This window comes from Pseudophryne corroboree, chromosome 11 (genome assembly GCF_028390025.1).
Source record: "Pseudophryne corroboree isolate aPseCor3 chromosome 11, aPseCor3.hap2, whole genome shotgun sequence".
NCBI classification, from domain to species: Eukaryota; Metazoa; Chordata; class Amphibia; order Anura; family Myobatrachidae; genus Pseudophryne; species Pseudophryne corroboree.
In genome coordinates this window covers 293403795-293430487 of record NC_086454.1, presented here as the reverse complement: position 1 = coordinate 293430487, position 26693 = coordinate 293403795, and positions in this window count along the sequence as shown.

The window sequence follows — 26693 nt, the reverse complement described above, 5'->3', positions numbered from 1 at the left end:
AAAGGAAATGAGAAATACAGAGGTAGTGATGAAAAATAAACAAAACAATAAATAAATAATAAATGATAAATAAAGTAAATAGAAAATAGAAATGAATGAATGTAAGTAAAACTGACCTGAAAATAAAAATAGAGGTAACATAAATATGAAAATGGAAGAGAAACTGAAAAAAATAAATAGACATAATGAGAATGGAGAAGGGAAAGCAGGGGAAAATGAATGAAGAAAGAAAAAGAGAAAGGAGAATAGAAAGAGAGAAGAAAAGTAAAAGAAGGAAAAGCCGGAACAAGAAGAAAGAAAAAAGGGAATGAACAAGAATGGAAGGGTCAGTAGAGATTGTGTAAGTGTAAAGTGGCAAGCAAAAGATATATATAGTGAGACGTTAAATAAAGAAACAAAATAATAAATAATAAAATTAAGTCAACATAACTGAAGGAGCATGAGAATATAAACTAATGTACTTGGCGGAGAAAATAGTGTCTCTTAGAAAGTCCTCTTGACTTTTACAGGAAAGCGTTCCAATTGTGGCGTTTGTTAAGTCCTGATGGCCAGACTGTATTCAAAAGATGTATCCACTTAGTCTCGCATCGTAGGAGTTTACCATTCCGGTCGCCCCAACGTGGTGATAATGGAATATGGTGGATGAGCATGTGTTTCAATGAAGATAATGGATGTTTCCCTTGTAGAAAGTGTCTGGCCACTGGTTGATCTGAAGAACCATTTGTGATCGCCTTACTGATCGAGGAGCGGTGTAAAGCCATACATTCCCTGGCAGTTCTAATTGTTTTTCCCACGTAATATAGCTGGCATGGACATATGATAATATATACAACGTATGTAGATAAACAAGACAAGGTATGTTTGATGGAGTATACTTTTGATGAATGCGGGTGTTTAAAAGAGGGACCTGTAATCATGTGCGTACAGGTTGTACAACGTGGGCATTTATAACAGCCATTGGGTTTGGTAAGAAAATGAGTGGACGGAATAGGATTGTTAAAGCCAGTAATGTCCGTGTGCACGACCATATCTTTAATATTACCGCCTCTTGTATAGCAGGCCATTGGACGCCTGTGTTTAAAACATGGCAAGTCACTATCTGTTGAAACAATAGGCCATAAAGCCCTACTAGCTCGTTGCACAACCTGACTAGATGAAGAAAACTCCATCTTCCATGGAATTACTGAATCCTGTTTTTTTATTTTCGGTGTGAGGAGTTTTACCCTGCTAATTGCCAACACCTCAATTTTCTGTTGTTTAAGTAATGACAGGTTGTACCCTCTTGCCATGAATTTATCTATGACCTTGTCTATGCTTGACGCTGCAATTTCCGGGCTGCTGGCAATGCGGGCCACCCGCATCATTTGGGACTTGGGTAGGCCCCTCTTTAATGGTTTCGGATGGTGGCTGGATGCTAGCAGTAATGTATTACGGTCCGTGGGTTTAGAAAATACTTCGGTCCTTAATTCTGGTACTTCCTTTGACACTAAAATATCCAGATAATGTATTGATGTTTTGCTATGTTGAAATGTAACTCTGATGGTCGACGCTCGAGTATTAATGTACTCAATCATTTGTAACAATAATGCCTCATCGCCCGTCCACAACAAAAATAGGTCATCTATATAGCGCATATAGATTGTAATACATGGTGTATATACAGGATGTTGAAAGAACATGAGATCTTCTTCCATGAACATAAATATGTTCGCATAACTGGGCGCAACATTGCTACCCATGGCGCAGCCCGCTAGTTGTTTGTAGAATTCGCCATTGTACATGAAGTAGTTCCGAGTTAGAGTTAATTCCAACAATTTCATAAATAGCTCTATATTGAGGTCTGTAATCCTTTGTTGGATGTAAAACATACGTACAGCAAATAAACCTTGTTGGTGTGGTATCGAAGTATAGAGACTATTTATGTCTAATGTGCACAGAAATGTGTCCTCGGAAATATCTTTTATAGTTGTAAGACGAGTTAAAAAACTTGTAGTGTCCCTAATGAACCTTGGATGCATAGTGATGTATGGTTGTAGGATACTGTCTAGACACATGGCAATTGGCTGGTAGAGTGAGTCGCGTGCTGATATGATGGTGTGTCCGGGGGGGCAGGTCAAGTTCTTGTGAATCTTCAGGACCGTGTATAAAATGGGGCTCACGGGATATGGTTGTTGGAGAGCCACCCTTAGTTTGTCATCCAGGATACCATCCACTTTCGCTTGTTGTAAGATATCTGTTAGTTCCCGCTGATATTGTATAGTCGGATCATATCCCAATTTCTGGTAGACACTGGTGTCCGCGAGTTGACGGTCAATCTCCGCCATGTAGTCTGTGAGGTCCTGAACCACAATGGCACCCCCTTTGTCCGCTGGACGGACCACAATGTCTTTGTATCCTGATAGATTTTTTAGCGCTACAGATTCCTGTCGACTGAGATTATGATGCTGTATTGGGGTGGCCTGTACAAATTTTTGAACAGAGTCATCCATCATTCTAGTATAGGTTTTGATGGAGTTGTTTTGAGCTACTGGGTCAAACGTGGATTTGCTCCTTTTGGCAAGGAACTGTTGGATAGGTGTTGTTATGGTTGATGGACTGGAATACTGAAAGTGTTCTTGTAACCGAAGCTTTCTGGAGAAGCGGTGTAATTCAACGTTCCATTTTAAATCGTTGTGTTTGTTTGTAGGAACGAACGAAAGTCCTTTGTTTAAGACTTTTTCTTCCTGTTCCGTTAACACTCTAGAGGACAAGTTATAAATCAATTTTTATTTTGGGAGTTCACGCCTCTTCTTCCTCGTGTTTTGACCCCCGCGGCGGGTGGCTTTGAAGTTACATTGTGGCTTCCTGTTTTTCAAAGACTGGTTCCTAAAGGGACCGTAGGTTCTTCTAAAGGGTCATCTCAATTTCTGACAGCAAATTCACTGTCACTGTTTGAAGTTTGTAAATCACGACCCTGGTTTTCACGTCTCCGTCGCCATCCCTGTCTCGATCCCGCTGGGTTGGATCTTGCGGTGTTGTGTCCACCTCCCATCAACCAGTGATATACTCGGTTGGACTCATAGTCTTGAAGAACTGTTTCATATTTTTTTAATTTAAATTTGGATAAATCATTCTGGTATGTTTCCATGGTCTGTTTGATTTTCATAAACCAGTCAGTATTAGTGTCCTCTATCAGAGTGATGTTGTTAACGGCTTCAAATTTGGAAATTTTCTCTCTAGAAAGTGTCAGTTCTTTTTCAGATTCCTTGATAACAAGTAACATCAGGTCAAATCCACACTTGTTAACTATTCCAATCCATTGTTGGCAAAACTCAGGATTGTATCGGCGTATTGTCGGTGTATTGCGGCACCGAAAGCCACGCGGAATAATTTTTTCCTTAAAGTATCTTGTGAGTGAGATGCCATGCATAAAATAATCTGTCTCACACTTTTTCAATTTAATGACTTGTTGAAAAACCTCCTCTGCAGAGAGGTTCATGTCAGTGGTAGGCCAAGGTTCCTTAAAGAGAATGTCTTCAGCTTCCTCGTCTGTGAAGCTGCGAAGGAGACCTTTGGTCGTTGGCATACCTTGACATCCCTCAATGTGTCCAGTGAGGGTGGCCCCGTTAGGCTCCATATGGTACACTGTGATTCCCAGTTGGGGTCCTGTATATATAAAACTGTTGTAGAAAGTATGCTCATGGTGCTGGATTCCGTATGGAGTTTGCACAACTCCCTGAAATAGACCTGGTGTAGAATCCGCACTCGTTGCTGAATGTTCCTTATGTATCGGGTGCCTTCAGTGAATAGTCAGAGTATGGAAAAACAGAGACTGCGGCACTCCGCGTGAGGGAACGCTGATAGCGCCAGGCAACTGGGGGATCGGCGTCACGGCTCTCCGCCGCCGTGTATCACAGGACGCGTTGCCATGGTGCGTCCGAATCCAGGAGACTGATGTCACCGGAAGTGGACGCCGTGCACAAGGACGCGCGAGCCGCTGACCGGAATCGGCTCTCTCCGTCGGTGGGTGTTCTCTCCTATTTAGGTGAGTGTTTTTCATTTATTGCACTTTGTTCAGCTAACTACTAGGTTTTGAGAACGGTGCCTGCGTAGCACCGAAACGTCAACCTTTGATGTAGTTTTGTTGCTGCTCTCTAAGCTTATGCTTTATTACTAAATATCTCTTCAACCATTGGAGTGCTGCAGTCTCTGTTTATATATATATATATATATATATATATATATATAAACAACCCAGGTCTGTTTTTGTTTGTTTCATCTAGTGGTTACATTTGGTTCAACCTGATGAAAATATTTCAACCTGATGAAAATATTAGTAAATATTAGTAAAATATTGAACCGTTGATCTAATCAATGACCATGTCCACGGGTCTTTTTATGCTATTTGAAATTGAGTGCCGCACCTTCAGCATTTGATATATATGTATGTATGTATGTGTGTGTGTGTATATATATAGATATATATATATATTAAGAAATGTGTCCTCTAATTATGGTTCTAACGTAGATTCAGTGGATCAGGTGTATTATACACATAAAACCTGCCACAACCGAATTCTGCGATGACAGTCACTTCTGTAAAATTGTCATTCTTATGATAAGTGTCAGTACTATTTATGGTTCCTAGAGTGGAATTATAACATGGTGAGAGGTAAAAGGAAATATTAAATGACATGGTGAAATTCAAATTACTGGAATCCTCATTTACATAATTAAATAACTCCAGCCGCCTCAATACTAAGGCCCCAGCCAGATGAACAGTAAATCATCAATATTGCAACTATGCTATAAAATGCATTTTCTGAACAGTAAGGAGACTGGCAAGAGAAAGGCAACCATACTCACTGAAGCTTCTGAGATGGGCAACCATGCTCATTGAAGATTCAGAAATGGGCAACCATGCCCACTGAAACTTCAGAAATGGGCAATTACGCTCATTGAAGCTTCAGAGAAGGGCAACCACGTTCATTGAAACTAGAGATGGGCAACCAACCACGCCAAGCCTTTGTGCATAGATAGCTATGTTAGAAAGGTAGTGTTAAGTTAAATTGTTTAGGAAGGTTTGCGTTAATTAAGAGCATTTAGAGGAGGTTAAAGTTAGTCTGCATGGAATGTTTAAGGTTAAGGGGAAGTTTGGGGTAGGAGGAACACCAATTAATGGCTACATTTCTGGATTTGAGGTTGAAGTCAGCCATTGGTATGTTCCTTGAGCAACTTACAGAACAGCGTGAAAATGTAAAAAAAAAAAAAAATACTGCGCCATAAAATAGGTACAGACAAGTTACTCTTAGCCCTGAAGCAAATTAAAAAAAAGGAAATAAAGAAAAAAACAAAAAAAAAAAACGTTTCTTAGTTTGATTAAAGAACAACTTTTTTTGTCCAGCTTCAGTATAGGGTCAATACGATGATGCCGTTATTAACTCTATGAAATCGGTTACATTCCACCGACATGTTTTAGCAGAACAAGGCTTCCTCAATAAGAACAGCACACAGCTAATCCTTAACAAAGGTTTATTATGCTGTAAATCCAATGTGATTTCAAAGGATTACAGTTGCACAAGATAGATGGATTGTCACATCAGAAAATCTCCAGGGATGACTTCATAATATGCATCCACACATACACCACCCTGAATGTAGGTAATAAATTATCATTGTAACCTTTCACACTGGAGCCTCTCAGAACACTCCGATATATATGATATATATACAAGGGTTGTAATTTACTTTTATATATATATATATATATATATATATATATATACAGGAAAAAAGCATCCGGCACTCTGATTAAAAGGACAAATTGCCTGGGTGCCCTCCAAATAATCGTATACACAGAGTATCCTTCCCCACCTGTGGCTCAGGTGTTTTGCGGCGAAGGAACAGGCGGCACTCCAAGGGCTTGTGTAAAAGCTGATTTAGTATTCAAAACATAGTTCGTTTTGTTTTCTTCACAGCACCAGGGTTTACTTACCTGATGAAAAGGCTGCCATGCCTTGAAACGTCGTAAGATACCTGTATTTTGTTTTTTTGCTTTTTGTCACTATGTTTTGAATACTAAATCAGCTTTTACACAAGCCCTTGGAGTGCCGCCTGTTCCTTCGCCGCAAAACACCTGAGCCACAGGTGGGGAAGGATACTCTGTATATATATATATATATATATATATATATATATACACATATATGACATAGAAACAGAAGACAAAATATAGTGTTTAGACCAATTTTACATATGCAATGATCTTTACAGGGATTATGCTGAAACATTATGGGTTAGATAAATAGATACTTAATAAAAGTAACATACTGTGTATAGTTATGGTAGTGGCACCCTGGTACTTTCTTTGCTTAGCACATATTAACCACAGGAACCCGTTTATTTGCTCCCTATGAGTGCTGGAAATATAAATGCCCAGATCCAGTCATACTAGAGTGGGTGCGCTGACAAGCCACAGAAAGTGTCCGCAGTTGCTTGACAGGAACTTGATGTTTATTTTGCAGGTGTAAGATGTGGGCTCCTGTGACTGATATATGCGGGATGCAAAAATCCACTACCTTCTAGTAGAGATGAGCGGGTTCGGTTTCCTGAGAACCGAACCCCTCCGAACTTCATGCACCGAGACGGTATCCGAGCCCTGCTTGGGACTTCCTGCCAGAGTCGGAAACCAGAACGAGGCAAAACGTCATCATCCCGCTGCTGGATTCTCGCGGGTTTTGGATTCCATATAAACAGCCGCATGTCGCCGCCATTTTCACTCCGGACTTGGAGAGTGAGAGAGACTGACCTCTGTCTCTCTGTGGGTGGTGGCATCGGATGGGGTTAGTGTGTGCTCTGTAGTGGTGCTGCTGCAGTCACTGTCGTATACCTGTGCTGTGTTAGGTGTTGCTTTCCTGGCTGTCACTGTGTTGTACAGGGGCAGGGGCGCTGTCCTCCTGTATGCTGTAAAATATAGGGGTGCTGCTGTTAAAATAACATTACACTGTTCCTGTATGCTGTAAAAATTCAGAGGTGCAGTTGTTAAAAATTAAAAGCACACTGCTCCTGTATGCTGTAAAAATATAAGGGTGCAGCTGCTAAAATAACATTACACTGGCCCTGTATGCTGTAAAAATTCAGGGGTGCAGTTGTTAAAAATTAAAAGCACACTGCTCCTGTATGCTGTAAAATATAGGGAGTCAGGCTGTTAAAATAACATTACACTGGCCCTGTATGCTGTAAAAATTCAGGGGTGCAGTTGTTAAAAATTAAAACACACTGGTCCTGTATGCTGTCAAAATATAGGGGTGCTGCTGTTAAAATAACATTACACTGGCCCTGTATGCTGTAAAAATTCAGAGGTGCAGTTGTTAAAAATTAAAACCACACTGCTCTTGTATGCTGTAAAAATATAGGGGTGCTGCTGTTAAAATAACATTACACTGGCCATATATTCCATCTTGCACGTATTTTATTTGCCACATCATTCCAGGGGTGCTGCCCCTCTGCCATAACAGTCCAGGGGTGCTGCCGCACTGCCGTTTAAGTCCAGGGGTGCTGTTGTCTGTCTGCTGTGCTGTGTAATTCTCCAGGGGTGATGCCTATGCTGTATAAGTCCAGGGGTGCTTCCGTATAATTCCAGGGGTGCTGCTGTACTTGATCCTAGGTTTAAATGAAAGTCTAGAGCAGATATGAAACATGCTTCAACATCACAAACAGATTTGTGAAAACTAGCCGCAAAGGTGGAAATAGAAATTTCCAAAGTGTTTTTAAATAAAGTGGGGAGAGACCACATTTGTGGCCACAGTCAGTGTGACTCAGAAAAGACTGAATCATAATACAGCGCAACTGCCGGAGAGGTAAAAGTGATATTTTCTGCCGGAGCATTAGAGAGAGGTTCTTCTCAATTATTTCATGTTAGGGACTCACTCAAATGAATGGCTCCAATTAGTCAACCTTAATTTTTATTTATTATTGATGTACCACATTTTGGGATTATTTATTTAGAAGATGCGCATTTGTTGTACAGGGATCTTCTTTTCCTAAGGGCTGCGTAGGGTTATCACGAGACCTTGCGGTGTTAGAAGAACAGAGTTTCAGTGATCTTGCATTGCATCAGCTTTCCATTGCACTGCAGCACTAGAAGGGCCAGGAGCTCATGTGAGGCACAAACAGTTACTGAATAAGGCCCAGAATGTAGTCTCATGGTGGCTTACAGCCAGGAAGATGTCTGGCTTGACAGGCTGAGGCATGCTGTTGGCACAGAGGTTACCATTGCTTCCTCCCACAGTCCTACTTATAGTATGAAATGAGTTTGGACTGTAGAGTGGTAAGCTCCACTAGGGTAGGGGCTCAATAACCAAAAAATTTACTGCACAGTCGTGCTTAGTACTTTACCGAACCCACCCGAACTCAAGTTGCCCCATCCGAGGCTGCTGTGGGGGCTCAGGAGGCACTTCTAAAACATCTAAGGGGCTGCTTTATTTAAAAATAAAATATGAGTAAAATAAACAAGACACACAGGTATGCTCACATGTGTGTAACTGGGACACACAGGTTTGCTCACATGTGTGTAACTGGGAGCTGTGAAAAACAAAAATAAGGAATCTGCCACAAAATATGTGAATAAAAATGCAATAAAAAAATTGGAAAAAAAGAAACCCACACAATTTTCACAAAATAGGTCTCCAGACTCCGTGGAGGGAAAAATATCTAATCTTGATCCTGTGGTATACACCAGTTTATTTGCATCCCAGCATTAAATCCGAGATTATCGTAATAATACCTGAAAATGGAGATGGTAGTACAATTTTGGAAGCTTTGGCCCCTAGTTTTTCCGTTTGTCCAGTAATGTGGTAATTAATAATTATATATTTGCTTGGCTGAAGTCCTTTCTGTTCCACACCAATATAGGAGTGGAGGTGAAAGCCCGTGTGTTGTTCCTGATTGCGTGTGCCTCTCTAATTTTTAATCACCTTCTTGACACTGTCCTCTTCCTCTTGCCTCTTTTCATAATGTGAAAAGTCATCAAAGAAGGAGGTGGTATGTTTGTAGCTAGCTACGATTCTGAGAACTTGGCAAGCTTTTTCCAGGGGGACCACCTGTCGCTGCAATGATGGGTTTATTAAACTGTGCATGTCCTGTTTAAACAACATATGGGTGGGTGGGAGGTGGGTGGGAGGTCCCAAGACAATTCCATCTTGCACCTCTTTTTTTTCTTTGCAATATGTGCTCTTCGGGGCCTAGTTTTTAAACCTGCCATCCTGTCTGCCACTGCACTGCCACTCCTAGATGGGCCAGGTGTTTGTGCCACACCCTTGTGTCGCTTAGCTTAGTCATCCAGCGACCTCGTGCACCTCTGTTTTTTTCTTTGCATTATGTGCTCTCTGGGGCCTAGTTTATAAAACTACCATCCTGTCTACCACTGCAGTGCAACTCCTAGATGGGCCAGGTGTTTGTGCCGCCCACTTGTGTCGCTTAGCTTAGTCATCCAGCTACCTCAGTGCAACCTTTTGGCTTAAAAACAATATTGTGAGGTGTACAGAATGGACTGGAAGTAAGTGGAAATTAATGTTATTGAGGTTAATAATACCGTAGGATCATAATTACCCCCAAATTCTGTGATTTTAGCTGTTTTTATGTTTTTTTTCCAAAAACATCCAGATCCAAAACGAAAACCCGAAAGGGTGGTTTTAGCAAAACCAATCCAGATCCAAAACACGAGCAGGGATCCAGATCCAAAACCAAAACCCAAAACCCAAAAAGTGTCCGCCGCACATCTTTACCTTCTAGTCATTATGTGTGCATTATATTGCTGTAGCAGTAAGGATCACAGCATCTGCACAGCATTCACAGGAGGGCGGAACACTACCATTCTACTGATGATGGTCACACCAGATTACTCTCCCCTCACTCATTGTCACTCTCCTGAAATAACCTGCTGCCCACCAGCATTCACTTTCATACTTTAGCTGTTCCAGTGCTTGCCGTAGAAAGCAGAAATCAAGAGGGACCAATAGTAATATAATGTTCGGATGCAGTCAATATACAGGCTGTCGGGATCCTGGTGTTCAAGACGCCTGAATCCTGACAGCCGGTGAAATACTGACACCCGTAATCCCTAAAAAAATGCATGGTATTCCCATTTGGTTGGTGGGTCCACTCCACCAACCGAGTGGGCATAGAGCCTGTGGAGAGAGAAGCGCACTGCCGGGCCCGATAAGTGCCTAGTGCAACGAGCCCGTAAGGGGACTCACTGCCGGGATTCCGGCAGACGGGATGCCGTATAGAGGTGCAATGAGGTAGCTGTATGACTAAGCTAATCAACACAAGTGAGCGGCACAATCACCTGGCCCATCTAGGAGTGGCACTGCAGTGGCAGACAGGATGGCACTTAAAAAGCCACCACTTGGCAAAGAGGGTGCACACCAAAATGAGGGCCTGATGTACTAAGCCTTAGAAAGTGATTAAGTGGAGAGTCATAAAGTGCCAGCCAATCAGCCACAGACTGTGGCCCAAATGTATTAAGTCTTAAAAAGTGATACAGTGGAGACGGATAAAGAGTGATAAATACCAGCCAACCAGCTCCTAGCTGTCATTTTTTCAAATACAGGGGCAGATGTATTAAGCCTGGAGAAGTGATAAAGTGGACGGTGTTAATGCACCAGCTAAACAGCTCCTAGCTGTCATTTTCCAAACACAGCCTGTGACATGGCAGTTAGGAGCTGATTGGCTGGTACTTTATCACTCTTTATCCGTCTCCACTTTTTAAGGCTTAATACATTTGGCCCAGGGTCTGTGACATATTAGGTAGGAGCTGACTGGCTGGCACTTTATCACTCTCCACTTTATCACTTTTTGAGGCTTAGTACATCTGTCCCTCAGAGTCTCCCCCCATCTGTCGAAATCTGGGGTGATCATTTTTCATGAGTGTGTCAAACATGCAACTGTGCATTAAAGTAGTGATCTGTTGTCAGTGACAGCACTCACAGGGTTACAAATCCATCTATACTCCTACAACTTGGAAGGTACACCTAGCAACACTCTGATGAGACACAGTGGTGTTATCACACATCAAACCATCTTTAGGTGATCAGTGGAGCGGTCCAGCTACTGCTATTTCTGTCCCTGCATGGATATACTGTAGGGGCTAACTCAGGTTGGATCGCGATCCAACCAGAATTATTGTGATCGCCCCACGGGCGCATGCACGGCGTCCGTCCTGTGCATGCGACCGCATTTTCTGCGGGGGGCCACAGAAAATGCGATCGCCTCTGCCTATCAACCAGGCAGAGGCGGTCGCGGAGTTGGGGGGGGTGGGGGGCGGCAACGCTCTGTTTCCAGAGTGGAGACAGAGAGTTACGGGGGCGGAGCTGGCCAAACAGGTGGCAGTGCAGCACAAACAGGGGCATGGTAGCGGTGGATGTGTGATGTCACATACAGCCGCCGCGAACAGGAACATGGTGGCGGGCCTCCTGCGGTCACAGGTCAAGCTGCGCTGGCAGGAGGCATCCCTAATTCCTGCGTTGATGCAGAAATTGCAATGCGATCGCAATTTCTGCTTCATCAAGGGGGGGGAGGCGGAGGTCAGCATTCTGGGCGGCCTTGCCCTGTGATGGGCGCCCCTTCAGCATGCGACCCAAAGGATTGCAATTTCTGCTAATTAGCAGAATTTGCAATCCTAACTGAATTAGGCCCATTATTTGGTGCTGTTTAGTAAATATACTTAATATATTATGACATATTGTTATTATTGTACTGTATTTTGATTCCTAATCAAGATTTCCTTTAATGGATACTTCAAGGATACATATAGTAGACACAGTGTAAAACGTCAGCATGGACTGAATCTTTATAGTTATTAGGTGGATTGGCAAACCACTATTATTAACTTTTCTGCTGCCTTAGGGATCAATTGCAGTGAAGCAGAGAGAGGGCTCACAGCGGGCAAACGGCCGACCGGCCATTATAAAAATACAGAATTTTCAGCACATTGAACTTTTTGAACATGTGTTTGGATGTAAACAGACGAGAGAGGCTGTAATAGGGATGGATGAGCCCTCTGGCATGAATTGTTCACAAGCAATGTGAAAGGGAGGAGGGGTATATCTGTGTGCCCTCTGTGCTGCGCGGGAAGTGAGTTTGCAGGACGCTGCAGTAAAGTGAGGAGTGTTGGACTCTCTCTGATAATCTGCGCCTGGAAAATGGTAGAGTGTGGGCACTGCCTGGTGGATTGAATCAGCTATAATCAGTCACTAAATGACTATAATACAGGCAGTAGTATTATATACGACTTGTGCTGTTAGTGAGAGACACGGGATGTAGTTATGTGACCGGCGGTCAGGAGACAACCAGTCACGAAACCGACCACTACATCCCGCCAGCTGGCCACACATACCCAACCCAGAGACACTGCTCATAAAAATTGAAATCACTTTCTTTACTTTGAAATTGTAATAACTTGCAGTGTCAGACTGGGGCTCGAAGGGCCACACGGGTTAAAGCAGTGGTAGGGGCCCATGCTCAAGGGGTGTGGTCAGCCATCATAGAGGCTTGGCCAACCATAAGAGAGGACACAGCCTGCAGACAATATGGATACTACAGTGCATGGTCTGTTCATCTATGTACCTGAGATACCAGATAACTGACCCTGTGAGAAAGTAACAATGAAAACTTTGAGTGCATTGTCTGGAACCTGAAATTAGAAGAGTAGGTGGGTCCATCAAACAGTGGTGTAAATTGGGGAAATGCCCCTGCACCCCTGTGGGCCAGTCCCACCCTGAGAACAGTGTGCCCGCGGTATGAGTCTATTGTAAATGTTGTGATTCTGCCACTTACACTTGATTGCACCTGGAAAGGCAGGGCAGGGCTGTATGGGAGCCTTTTTACAGAGAGTGTGCACAGCAAGAGTGTGTTAGAGGCAGACCAGGACAAAGACATGCATATATGCATTTAGGAAAGTATTATTTCTAGGCGGACAGGGTCAAGTGCAAATATCATATAATGATGATGACGGCGGAACCTGGTACTAGTGACCTGCTTATTATTGGTAGGACCCATGTGCTGAAGACGTAGCTACATCACCTCATTGAGTGGGGATGTGGTCACATCATAGGGTGTTGCGCCTCCCCTGCAATCCCAAGCTCATACAGCGGCCAAGGTAATTCATACCTTCCCCATCTCGGTTCCTCTGGTTATTGCATATTGCAAATTCTCCACTGCCACTGATTGGTGAATTGCTCATCAGAGTGGGAGGTCAGCATATGCAGGGTTGGACTGACCCACAGGGGTACAGGGGACACCACAGGTGGGCCCCAATGTCTATAGATCAGGATCCACTATAGATCAGGTTCCAGACTGTGCACTTGAATTGTACATTATACATGTTACCTTATACGCACAGGACTATGGTGTATTACTCTGGTACATTATTATTATTAGAGATGAGCGGGTTCGGTTCGTCGAGATCTGAACCCCCCCGAACTTCACGGGGTTTACACGGGTCCGAGGCAGCCTCGGTTCTTCCCGCCTTACTCGCAAAACCCGGACGGGGGAAAACGTCATCATCCCTCTGTCAGATTCTCGCGAGATTTGGATTCCATAGAAAGAGCCGCGCATCACCGCCATTTTCACTTGTGCATTGTAGATTGAGCGGAGAGGATGTGGCTATGTTCTCTGCCTGAATAGCCCAATATCAGCTAAATATCAGCTCAATATCTGTGCTCAGTATCAGTGCTGCATTGTGGTGACCAGTATATAGTAGTACAGTACAGTACAGTAGTCCAGTGCTGTTCTCGCTGCCCATTGTCAGTTCTAGTATCCTGAACAGTGCTCAATATCTGTGCTCAGTATCAGTGCTGCATTGTGGCAACCAGTATATAGTAGTACAGTACAGTAGTCCATTGCTGTATTTTGCTGCTCCGTGTCAGTTCTAGTATCCTGAACAGTGCTCAATATCTGTGCTCAGTATCAGTGCTGCATTGTGGTGACCAGTATATAGTAGTACAGTACAGTACAGTAGTCCAGTGCTGTTCTCGCTGCCCAATGTCAGTTCTAGTATCCTCATCAGTGCTTAATAACTGTGTTCAGTATCAGTGCTGCATTGTGGTGACTAAAAGTCCAGTGTCTTGTGCTGCATCTTGCTGCTGTAGGGTGCTGTGGTAGTGTCCTGTCACTGTGCATAGGTCATCATCATTCCAGTCACAGTGGTATCTGGTATCTATCTAGTGGTATCTAATTCCAGACATTACTGCCGTCTAATTCCACACATTAAAAAAAGGAGAACAAAAATGTGGAGGGTAAAATAGGTAAAGATCAAGATCCACTTCCACCTAGTGCTGAAGCTGCTGCCACTAGTCATGGCAGAGACAATGAAATGCCATCAATGTCGTCTGCCAAGGCCGATGCCCAATGTCATAGTAGAGAGCATGTAAAATCCAAAAAACAAAAGTTCAGTAAAATGACCCAAAAATCTAAATTAAAAGCGTCTGAGGAGAAGTGTAAACTTGACAATATGCCATTTAAGACACGGAGTGGCAAGGAATGGCTAAGGCCCTCTCCTATGTTCCTCATGACTAGTGGTTCAACTTCACATGAGGATGGAAGCACTCATCCTCCCGCTGGAAAAATGAAGAGTTAAGCTGGCAAAAGCACAGCAAAGAACTGTGCGTTCTTCTAAATCACAATTCCCCAAGGAGAGTCCAATTGTGTCGGTTGCGATGCCTGACCTTCCCAACACTGGACGGGAAGAGGTGGCTCCTTCCACCATTTGCACGCCCCCTGCAAGTGCCTGAAGGAGCACCGCAGTCCAGTTCCTGATATTCAAATTGAAGATGTCACTGTTGAAGTACACCAGGATGAGGATATGGGTGTTGCTGGCGCTGAGGAGGAAATTAACATGGAGGATTCTGATGGAGAGGTGGTTTGTTTAAGTCAGGCATCCGGGGAGACACCTGCTGTCCGTGGGATGAATAAGGCCATTGACATGCCTGGTCAAAATACAAAAAAAATCACCTCTTCGGTGCAATTATTTCAACAGAAATGCGGACAACTGGTGTCAAGCCGTGTGTTGCCTTTGTCAAGCTGTAATAAGTAGGGGTAAGGACGTTAACCACCTAGGAACATCCTCCCTTATACGTCACCTGGAGCGCATTCATCATAAGTCATTCACAAGTTCAAAAACTTTGGGTGACAGCGGAAGCAGTCCACCGACATCTAAATCCCTTCTTCCTCTTGTACCCAAGCTCCTGCAAACCACACCACCAACTCCCTCAATGTCAATTTCCTCTTTAGACAGGAACGCCAATAGTCCTGCAGGCCATGTCACTGGCAAGTCTGACGAGTCCTCTCCTAACTGGGATTCCTCCGATGGATCCTTGAGTGTAACGCCTACTGCTACCGGCGCTACTGTTGTTGCTGCTGGGAGTCGATCGTCATCCCAGAGGGGAAGTCGGAAGACCACTTGTACGACTTCCAGTAAGCAATTGACTGTCCAACAGTCCTTTGCGAGGAAGATGAAATATCACAGCAGTCATCCTGTTGCAAAGCGGATAACTCAGGCCTTGACAACTATGTTGGTGTTAGACGTGCGTCCGGTATCCGCCGTTATTTCACAGGTACTTAGAGAATTGCTTGAGGTAGTGTGTCCCCGGTACCAAATACCATCTAGGTTCCACTTCTCTAGGCAGGCGATACCGAGAATGTACACAGACGTCAGAAAAAGAGTCACCAGTGTCCTAAAAAATGCAGTTGTACCCAATGTCCACTTAACCACGGACATGTGGACAAGTGGAGCAGGGCAGACTAAGGACTATATGACTGTGACAGCCCACTGGGTAGATGTATTGCCTCCCGCAGCAACAATAGCAGCGGCGGCACCAGTAGCAGCATCTCGCAAACACCAACTACGCTTTGTATCACCGCTTTCCATAAGACGCACACAGCTGACATCCTCTTACGGAAACTGAGGAACATCATCGCAGATTGGCTTACCCCAGTTGGACTCTCCTGGGGATTTGTGACATCGGACAATGCCACCAATATTGTGCGTGCATTACATGTGGGCAAATTCCAGCACGTCCCATGTTTTGCACATACAATGAATTTGGTGGTGCAGAATTTTTTTAAAAACGACAGGGGCATGCAAGAGATGCTGTCGGTGGCCAGAAGAATTGCGGGCCACTTTCGGCATTCAGCCACCGCGTGCCGAAGACTAGAGCACCAGCAAACACTCCTGAACATGCCCTGCCATCAGCTGAAGCAAGAGGTGGTAACAAGGTGGAATTCAACCCTCTATATGCTTCAGAGGATGGAGGAGCAGCAAAAGGCCATTCAAGCCTATACATCTGCCTATGATGTAGGCAAAGGAGGGGGAATGCACCTAACTCAAGTGTAGTGGAGAATGATATCAACATTGTGCAAGGTTCTGCAACCCTTTGAACTTGCCACACGTGAAGTCAGTTCAGACACTGTCAGCATGAGTCAGGTCATTCCCCTCATCAGGCTTTTGCAGAAGCAGCTGTAGAGATTGAAGGAGGAGCTAATATGTAGCGATTCCGCTAGGCATGTGGGACTTGTGGATAAAGCCCTTCATTCGCTTAACCAGGATTCACGGGTGGTCAATCTGTTGAAATCAGAGCACTACATTTTGGCCACCGTTCTCGATCCTAGGTTTAAAGCCTATGTTGTATCTCTCTGTCTGGCAGACACTAGTCTGCACATGTTCAAAGACCTGCTGGTGAGACAATTGTCAAGTCAAGCGGAACGTGACCCGCCAACAGCTCCTCCTTCATTTTCTACTGCCACTGCAGCTGCCAGAAAAAGGATAAAATTTCCAGAACCACTCGCTGGCGGTGATGCAGGGCAGTCAGGAGCGATAGCTGACATCTGGTCCGGACTGAAGGACCTGCCAACGATTACTGACATGTCGTCTACTGTCACTGCATATGATTTTATCACCATTGAAAAAATGGTGGAGGATTATATGAGTGACAGCATCCAAGTAGGCATGTCAGACAGTCTGTACGTATTCTGGCAGGAAAAAGAGGCATTTTGGAGGCCCTTGCACAAACTGGCTTTATTTTACCTAAGTTGCCCCCCCTCCAGTGTGTACTCCGAAAGAGTGTTTAGTGCAGCCGGTAACCTTGTCAGCGATCGGCGTAGGAGGTTACTTCCAGAAAATGTGGAGAAGATGATGTTCATCAAAATGAATTACCGTATAATCAATTCGTCCGTGGAGACATTTACCAGCAATTGCCTCCAGAAAGTACACAGGGACCTGTGATGGTGGATTCCAGTGGGGACGAATTAATACTCTGTGAGGAGGGGGATGTACACAGTGAAAGGGGTGAGGAATCGGACAATGAGGAGGAGGTGGACATCCTGCCTCTGTAAAGCCAGTTTGTGCAAGGAGAGATTGATTGCTTCTTTTTTGGTGGGTGCCCAAACCAACCAGTCATTTCAGCCACAGTCGTGTGGCAGACCCTGACGCTGAAATGATGGGTTTGTTAAAGTGTACATGTCCTGTTTATACAACATAAGGGTGGGTGGGAGGGCCCAAGGACAATTCCATCTTGCACCTCTTTTTTTTTATTTTTTTAATCTTTGTTTCATGTGCTATTTGGGGACTATTTTTTTAAGTGCCATCCTGTCTGACACTGCAGTGCCACTCCTAGATGGGCCAGGTGTTTGTGCCGCCCACTTGGGTCGCTTAGCTTAGTCATCCAGCGACCTCGGTGCAAATTTTAGGACTAAAAATAATATTGTGAGGTGTTCAGAATAGACTGGAAATGAGTGGAAATTATGTTTTTTGAGGTTAATAATACTATAGTATCAAAATTACCCCAAATTCTATGATTTAAGCTGTTTTGAGGGGTTTTTGAAAAAAAACACCCAAATCCAAAACACACCCGAATCCGACAAAAATTCTTAAGGGAGGTTTTGCCAAAATGCGTCCGAATCCAAAACACGACCGCGGAACCGAATCCAAAACCAAAACACAAAACCCGAAAAATGCCCAGTGCACATCCCTAATTATTATGCATGCTTTAGCAGTATTTACTATATATATTTATGAAGGAGCCCAGCCCATGCTCTCTCTCATGGTTAGGCAAACCGATGTGGTGGCTGGCCACAACCCTTCAGGAAACTGGCCACACCTCTAACCATGGGCCCCTACCACTGCATTCCCTCGGTGGGCCCTTTATGCCTCAGTCCGACACTGAGCACATATAACATACTGTATGCCTTGTATAAACCAGACGCTTACACTAAAGTTGCCAACCGGCACATATTATAAGGTACAGTAGCTGCCATTTGCCTATGGTCACTACTGCGGCTTTTCTGAGCACAAATAGTGCCTGTGATTTGGGACCCAACTGTGGACAATGCAGTAAGTATCAGTCCTTAATTCAAGTTCATGCATTAATAGTCATGTAAGCAAATGAACCTGTACACATACACTTCTTCCCAAACATTTGCTTTGTGGCAATTTCCATGTGTTCCCTGCATCATACTGAAGCCTTAATGCTTGGTAACAAAATACAATGGTTTCCGGTGCTGTGAGTTAATTACAAGAGAAAGATGTACCGTAGCAGTTTATTTATTTGTGTTGCGGGTTAAAAAACAGAATTCATTAGAAGACGGGGTTAAATAAGACAGGCTGCTATAAATACAGCAATTAAAAAAAATCAAGATAGATGCAATAAATGACATGACAATTTATCTTTATATGCAGGATTAAATGACAACACAATATGGATCTGTACCCTAATGTATTTCTTTTATGTGGAAGCGAGGAGCACATTGGGAAACTACATTAACAACTGGACAACTCACCATAACTACAATCTTAGAAGCAAGTAATAATAATTTGAACAAATAAAAAAATATTTAAATAGAGAAATAAACCTAAAATTTCGGGGCTGTTGCCAAACTGTCCACAATTGCGCAAGTTGGCATAAGTAGCCTATGTTTATGTGATGCATACAGTACATCACTTGCTCCAACACTTATAGGCACTTGTTTTACTTGCAAAATACGGGTACACTTGTTGGCATCAATGACACCTGAAATACTTCCCTATGACTTCAGAGAAATCTCACCGTCTCGCATACGAGAAAAAGAACAAAACAAAACACTCACAGAAACATAATCCATGACCAAGCAACATATCCAGCTCCAATCAGCATCAGCGGTACAATCGCAAATTGTACGGAAGTGCTGGCAACCGTTATCATCATCCGCTATTTGATCAGTCCCTGATCACCTGCAAATACTAAAACTGGTTTCTCAGATGTTTGTGTCTATGAACCACTCTCAATGTGTCTGCAGTTGAACAAATAGAGCTTTACGGTACCTGTCCAATGTTAGAAAGCCACTTCCCATCACTGGTGCGCCTTTCCAACTGAACTACGGCATAAGTACCGCAATCACACAAATCTGCAGATTCGCACATTCTTCTAGTTATACTTTGAGTGATTTTATGCTTTCCTCTGCATCAACACCTTTGTGTCATACCATTACACACCGAACTGCAGGTGTCGCATACCAGGCCCTGTGTGGCAACAGGGCTCCCTTGGTGAGGGCATGAACGTCTGCTGTAGTCCACCATAGTGCTAGATCCCCCTTGTCTTCTCATGATCTTGTGCAGGGATCAGTGCATGCAGCTCGCCATCTTTCCTGAAGATTCAGGAAGCCACACTAACCATTCCCCTTTGCAGACTGGCTCCTGGCTTCCTAGTGTCTCCAGTTCTCCTTTGGTCCTTCAGTGCTCAAGCTTGTTCCTGGTGTTCCTGTGTCTCCAGCTCCAAACCTTTTCTGCAATGCTTGTGCCTGGTCCATTCAGCATATTAAAATTCCATAGTTCTCTCTGTGACACCTTAAGTGCTCCAGCTTCACTTACGGCATTTTAGTTGCTCTTGTGTCATTTCCTATCTTCAGTGCCTCCTGACCCGTGCCACATGCCTCGCTGCTTCTGCCTCCAGGAGTGTTCTTGTATCTCCTTGTCCCACACCAGTCTCACCCTTTGCTAACTTGGAGAGCTTCCAGTCGTGAAGCCCATCCTGCCTTGTGGCAGTTCTTGTTGAAAACTGAAGAGTCTGTTAGACTCCACTTCTCCAGATTAGCAGCTCCAAATTGGGGTTCAATTGGATCTGGACCCCCCAATTCACTGTGCAGTGTGACACGTATTTAGATGTGTTACAATGTAAATGTGCTTATTGATGACTGACGGCAACACACTCCTAATACAAACATTTATTTGTTCCTATAAGACTGACGATTTTATAGATAGAATTTCGCAGGATGAACGCACAACGCAGAAATTCTAATTTGTATTGTCCAAGTAATGGAAATGAAACAAGTGGCTCCTAGTCAAACACAGAGAGATTGCCCTGGGATCACAGTTTAATCCCTTTCTACAGCAATATTGCCTTTATATTGCTGACACCTCTGCTTCTAGTGTGTTCCACATGATTTGCATCAAATTAAACAAATTAAAAAATGTCTTGTAAAATAAAAAAACAATGTTATTCTTAAGTACTGAGATTATTTTCAGCACATTAAATCTCATTGCATGAATAGAAGTGTAAGAGGAAAAAAACCTACAAAATACTAATACGCCCTTTAATTGTGTTCTAAAAAAGTGCGAATTCCTTTATTAGTTTCTGTTTTAGTAAAGAGAAAAAAAAATCCAATGTAAAATAATATTTGAAAAGCTTAAGTAAGATGGACGCTAGTAGGAATTCTCCCATGGCAGGTATCGTGTTACACTTTCATTTAGATATTTATCGTCTGAAACAACGTTTGCTAATCAGTGCCATGCCTTGATATTTTACTATGTGTTTTATTAAACATATCAGTGCTATTACTGTACATTGCAGGCGTGCTCGCAAAGGTAATGTTTGCCTTTACTTTTCAAATACAAATCTAACTTAATAAATCCTAAGATCCCATTTCCTTTGGAAGCCTTAGTGGAATCTCAGTTATTTCCACACAAACTCCAAACAACAGAAATAGTTTTTTTGTTTTCACGTAAAACATCACTAAGAACAACACAGAGGTCACAATTATTGACATACAGTAGCATAACGTTACATAAATATAGGCATGCCCAAAATAAGACAACTTATGCAATTAGCTCTACAGCCTGATTATAGGAACATCCCAATACCAAAAATAAATGAAAGAAAATGTTCATCAGAATATGTACAAAATGTAATAAATATGTCACTGTATAAGGGCCACATTTATCACCATCCGCATCTGAGGAAGCGGATGACAGGTGATAAAATCGTCCAAACTCGCTATGCGATAATTGACTACATCATATGGATCTATCAATTACTGCATACAGGGACAGAGCTTGGGAGAAAGCTCTGTCCCTGCGATGCCACTCCGCCGCATTATCCGAGTATTTTTTGCAAAAAATACCTCAGTGTCCTGCTGTGCATGCGCCGCCATCCATCGCTACCTACCGCCACCGGGTATCCACCCCCCCCCATCGCAACTAACCCAGCGCTGCTCCGAGACCTCCCCACCGTTAATTATACATACTCATCCAGAAGGCGGTGATCGCTGCTTCCAGTAGGCTGCCGGGTGTCGGATCCTGCTGCTGTGCTGTGACTCCCGGTGCTGTAAAGTGAGCTGCTGCTTTTCGCAGCATCACTTTACTGCACAGGGGTCACAGCACAGCAGCAGGAGGTACCGATGCTCGGGAGCACTCACCGGAGCACCGATCTCCGGCTCCTGGATGGGTAAGTATGATTTTTTTAAAACTTTTTTTTTAAGGCGTGCCATTGCGCACACATAGCTGATCATACTGCTGGCCCCCTGCATAGCTTTCTTTGCAGGTGGGCAGAGAAAGCTGTGCAGAGGTACTCATATCGCAGTACTGCCCTGTGATTACTAGAGATGAGCGCCGGAAATTTTTCGGGTTTTGTGTTTTGGTTTTGGGTTCGGTTCCGCGGCCGTGTTTTGGGTTCGACCGCGTTTTGGCAAAACCTCACCGAATTTTTTTTGTCGGATTCGGGTGTGTTTTGGATTCGGGTGTTTTTTTCCAAAAAACCTAAAAAACAGCTTAAATCATAGAATTTGGCGGTCATTTTGATCCCAAAGTATTATTAACCTCAAAAACCATAATTTCCACTCATTTTCAGTCTATTCTGAATACCTCACACCTCACAATATTATTTTTAGTCCTAAAATTTGCACCGAGGTCGCTGTGTGAGTAAGATAAGCGACCCTAGTGGCCGACACAAACACCGGGCCCATCTAGGAGTGGCACTGCAGTGTCACGCAGGATGGCCCTTCCAAAAAACCCTCCCCAAACAGCACATGACGCAAAGAAAAAAAGAGGCGCAATGAGGTAGCTGTGTGAGTAAGATTAGCGACCCTAGTGGCCGACACAAACACCGGGCCCATCTAGGAGTGGCACTGCAGTGTCACGCAGGATGTCCCTTCCAAAAAACCCTCCCCAAACAGCACATGACGCAAAGAAAAAAAGAGGCGCAATGAGGTAGCTGTGTGAGTAAGATAAGCGACCCTAGTGGCCGACACAAACACCGGGCCCATCTAGGAGTGTCACTGCAGTGTCACGCAGGATGTCCCTTCCAAAAAACCCTCCCCAAACAGCACATGACGCAAAGAAAAAAAGAGGCGCAATGAGGTAGCTGTGTGAGTAAGATAAGCGACCCTAGTGGCCGACACAAACACCGGGCCCATCTAGGAGTGGCACTGCAGTGTCACGCAGGATGTCCCTTCCAAAAAACCCTCCCCAAACAGCACATGACGCAAAGAAAAAGAAAAGAAAAAAGAGGTGCAAGATGGAATTGTCCTTGGGCCCTCCCACCCACCCTTATGTTGTATAAACAGGACATGCACACTTTAACCAACCCATCATTTCAGTGACAGGGTCTGCCACACGACTGTGACTGATATGACGGGTTGGTTTGGACCCCCACCAAAAAGAAGCAATTAATCTCTCCTTGCACAAACTGGCTCTACAGAGGCAAGATGTCCACCTCATCATCATCCTCCGATATATCACCGTGTACATCCCCCTCCTCACAGATTATCAATTCGTCCCCACTGGAATCCACCATCTCAGCTCCCTGTGTACTTTGTGGAGGCAATTGCTGCTGGTCAATGTCTCCACGGAGGAATTGATTATAATTCATTTTAATGAACATCATCTTCTCCACATTTTCTGGATGTAACCTCGTACGCCGATTGCTGACAAGGTGAGCGGCGGCACTAAACACTCTTTCGGAGTACACACTTGTGGGAGGGCAACTTAGGTAGAATAAAGCCAGTTTGTGCAAGGGCCTCCAAATTGCCTCTTTTTCCTGCCAGTATAAGTACGGACTGTGTGACGTGCCTACTTGGATGCGGTCACTCATATAATCCTCCACCATTCTTTCAATGGGGAGAGAATCATATGCAGTGACAGTAGACGACATGTCCGTAATCGTTGTCAGGTCCTTCAGTCCGGACCAGATGTCAGCATCAGCAGTCGCTCCAGACTGCCCTGCATCACCGCCAGCGGGTGGGCTCGGAATTCTGAGCCTTTTCCTCGCACCCCCAGTTGCGGGAGAATGTGAAGGAGGAGATGTTGTTGACAGGTCGCGTTCCGCTTGACTTGACAATTTACTCACCAGCAGGTCTTTGAACCCCAGCAGACTTGTGTCTGCCGGAAAGAGAGATCCAAGGTAGGCTTTAAATCTAGGATCGAGCACGGTGGCCAAAATGTAGTGCTCTGATTTCAACAGATTGACCACCCGTGAATCCTTGCTAAGCGAATTAAGGGCTCCATCCACAAGTCCCACATGCCTAGCGGAATCGCTCCGTGTTAGCTCCTCCTTCAATGTCTCCAGCTTCTTCTGCAAAAGCCTGATGAGGGGAATGACCTGACTCAGGCTGGCAGTGTCTGAACTGACTTCACGTGTGGCAAGTTCAAAGGGCATCAGAACCTTGCACAACGTTGAAATCATTCTCCACTGCGCTTGAGACAGGTGCATCCCACCTCCTATATCGTGCTCAATTGTACAGGCTTGAATGGCCTTTTGCTGCTCCTCCAACCTCTGAAGCAAATACAGGGTTGAATTCCACCTCGTTACCACTTCTTGCTTCAGATGATGGCAGGGCAGGTTCAGTAGTTTTTGGTGGTGCTCCAGTTTTCTGTACGTGGTGCCTGTACGCCGAAAGTGTCCCGCAATTCTTCTGGCCACCGACAGCATCTCTTGCACGCCCCTGTCGTTTTTTAAAAAATTCTGCACCACCAAATTCAAGGTATGTGCAAAACATGGGACGTGCTGGAATTGGCCCAGATTTAATGCACACACAATATTGCTGGCGTTGTCCGATGCCACAAATCCACAGGAGAGTCCAATTGGGGTAAGCCATTCCGCGATGATCTTCCTCAGTTGCCGTAAGAGGTTTTCAGCTGTGTGCGTATTCTGGAAACCGGTGATACAAAGCGTAGCCTGCCTAGGAAAGAGTTGGCGTTTGCGAGATGCTGCTACTGGTGCCGCCGCTGCTGTTCTTGCGGCGGGAGTCCATACATCTACCCAGTGGGCTGTCACAGTCATATAGTCCTGACCCTGCCCTGCTCCACTTGTCCACATGTCCGTGGTTAAGTGGACATTGGGTACAACTGCATTTTTTAGGACACTGGTGAGTCTTTTTCTGACGTCCGTGTACATTCTCGGTATCGCCTGCCTAGAGAAGTGGAACCTAGATGGTATTTGGTAACGGGGGCACACTACCTCAAGAAATTGTCTAGTTCCCTGTGAACTAACGGCGGATACCGGACGCACGTCTAACACCAACATAGTTGTCAAGGCCTCAGTTATCCGCTTTGCAACAGGATGACTGCTGTGATATTTCATCTTCCTCGCAAAGGACTGTTGGACAGTCAATTGCTTGGTGGAAGTAGTAAAAGTGTGCTTACGACTTCCCTTCTGGGATGACCATCGACTCCCAGCAGCAACAACAGCAGCGCCAGCAGCAGTAGGCGTTACACGCAAGGATGCATCGGAGGAATCCCAGGCAGGAGAGGACTCGTCAGAATTGCCAGTGACATTGCCTGCAGGACTATTGGCATTCCTGGGGAAGGAGGAAATTGACACTGAGGGAGTTGGTGGGGTGGTTTGCGTGAGCTTGGTTACAAGAGGAAGGGATTTACTGGTCAGTGGACTGCTTCCGCTGTCACCCAAAGTTTTTGAACTTGTCACTGACTTATTATGAATGCGCTGCAGGTGACGTATAAGGGAGGATGTTCCGAGGTGGTTAACGTCCTTACCCCTACTTATTACAGCTTGACAAAGGGAACACACGGCTTGACACCTGTTGTCCGCATTTCTGGTGAAATACTTCCACACCGAAGAGCTGATTTTTTTGGTATTTTCACCAGGCATGTCAACGGCCATATTCCTACCACGGACAACAGGTGTCTCCCCGGGTGCCTGACTTAAACAAACCACCTCACCATCAGAATCCTCCTGGTCAATTTCCTCCCCAGCGCCAGCAACACCCATATCCTCCTCATCCTGGTGTACTTCAACACTGACATCTTCAATCTGACTATCAGGAACTGGACTGCGGGTGCTCCTTCCATCACTTGCAGGGGGCGTGCAAATGGTGGAAGGCGCATGCTCTTCACGTCCAGTGTTGGGAAGGTCAGGCATCGCAACCGACACAATTGGAGTCGGACTCTCCTTGTGGATTTGGGATTTCGAAGAACGCACAGTTCTTTGCGGTGCTACTGCTTTTGCCAGCTTTAGTCTTTTCATTTTTCTAGCGAGAGGCTGAGTGCTTCCATCCTCATGTGAAGCTGAACCACTAGCCATGAACATAGGCCAGGGCCTCAGCCGTTCCTTGCCACTCCGTGTGGTAAATGGCATATTGGCAAGTTTACGCTTCTCCTCCGACAATTTTATTTTAGGTTTTGGAGTCCTTTTTTTACTGATATTTGGTGTTTTGGATTTGACATGCTCTGTACTATGACATTGGGCATCGGCCTTGGCAGACGACGTTGCTGGCATTTCATCGTCTCGGCCATGACTAGTGGCAGCAGCTTCAGCACGAGGTGGAAGTGGATCTTGATCTTTCCCTAATTTTGGAACCTCAACATTTTTGTTCTCCATATTTTAATAGGCACAACTAAAAGGCACCTCAGGTAAACAATGGAGATGGATGGATTGGATACTAGTATACAATTATGGACGGGCTGCCGAGTGCCGACACAGAGGTAGCCACAGCCGTGAACTACCGCACTGTACTGTGTCTGCTGCTAATATAGACTGGTTGATAAAGAGATAGTATACTCGTAACTAGTATGTATGTATAAAGAAAGAAAAAAAAACCACGGTTAGGTGGTATATACAATTATGGACGGGCTGCCGAGTGCCGACACAGAGGTAGCCACAGCCGTGAACTACCGCACTGTACTGTGTCTGCTGCTAATATATAGACTGGTTGATAAAGGGCAGTACGGATGGTGTAATGGTTAGCATTACTGCCTCACAGCACTGAGGTCATGGGTTCGATTCCCACCATGGCCCAACTGTGTGGAGTTTGTATATTCTCCCCGTACTTGCGTGGGTTTCCTCCGGGTACTCCGGTTTCCTCCCACAATCCAAAAATATACTGGTAGGTTAATTGGATCCCAACAAAATTAACCCTAGCATGAATGTGTGTGCGTGTACATGTGGTAGGGA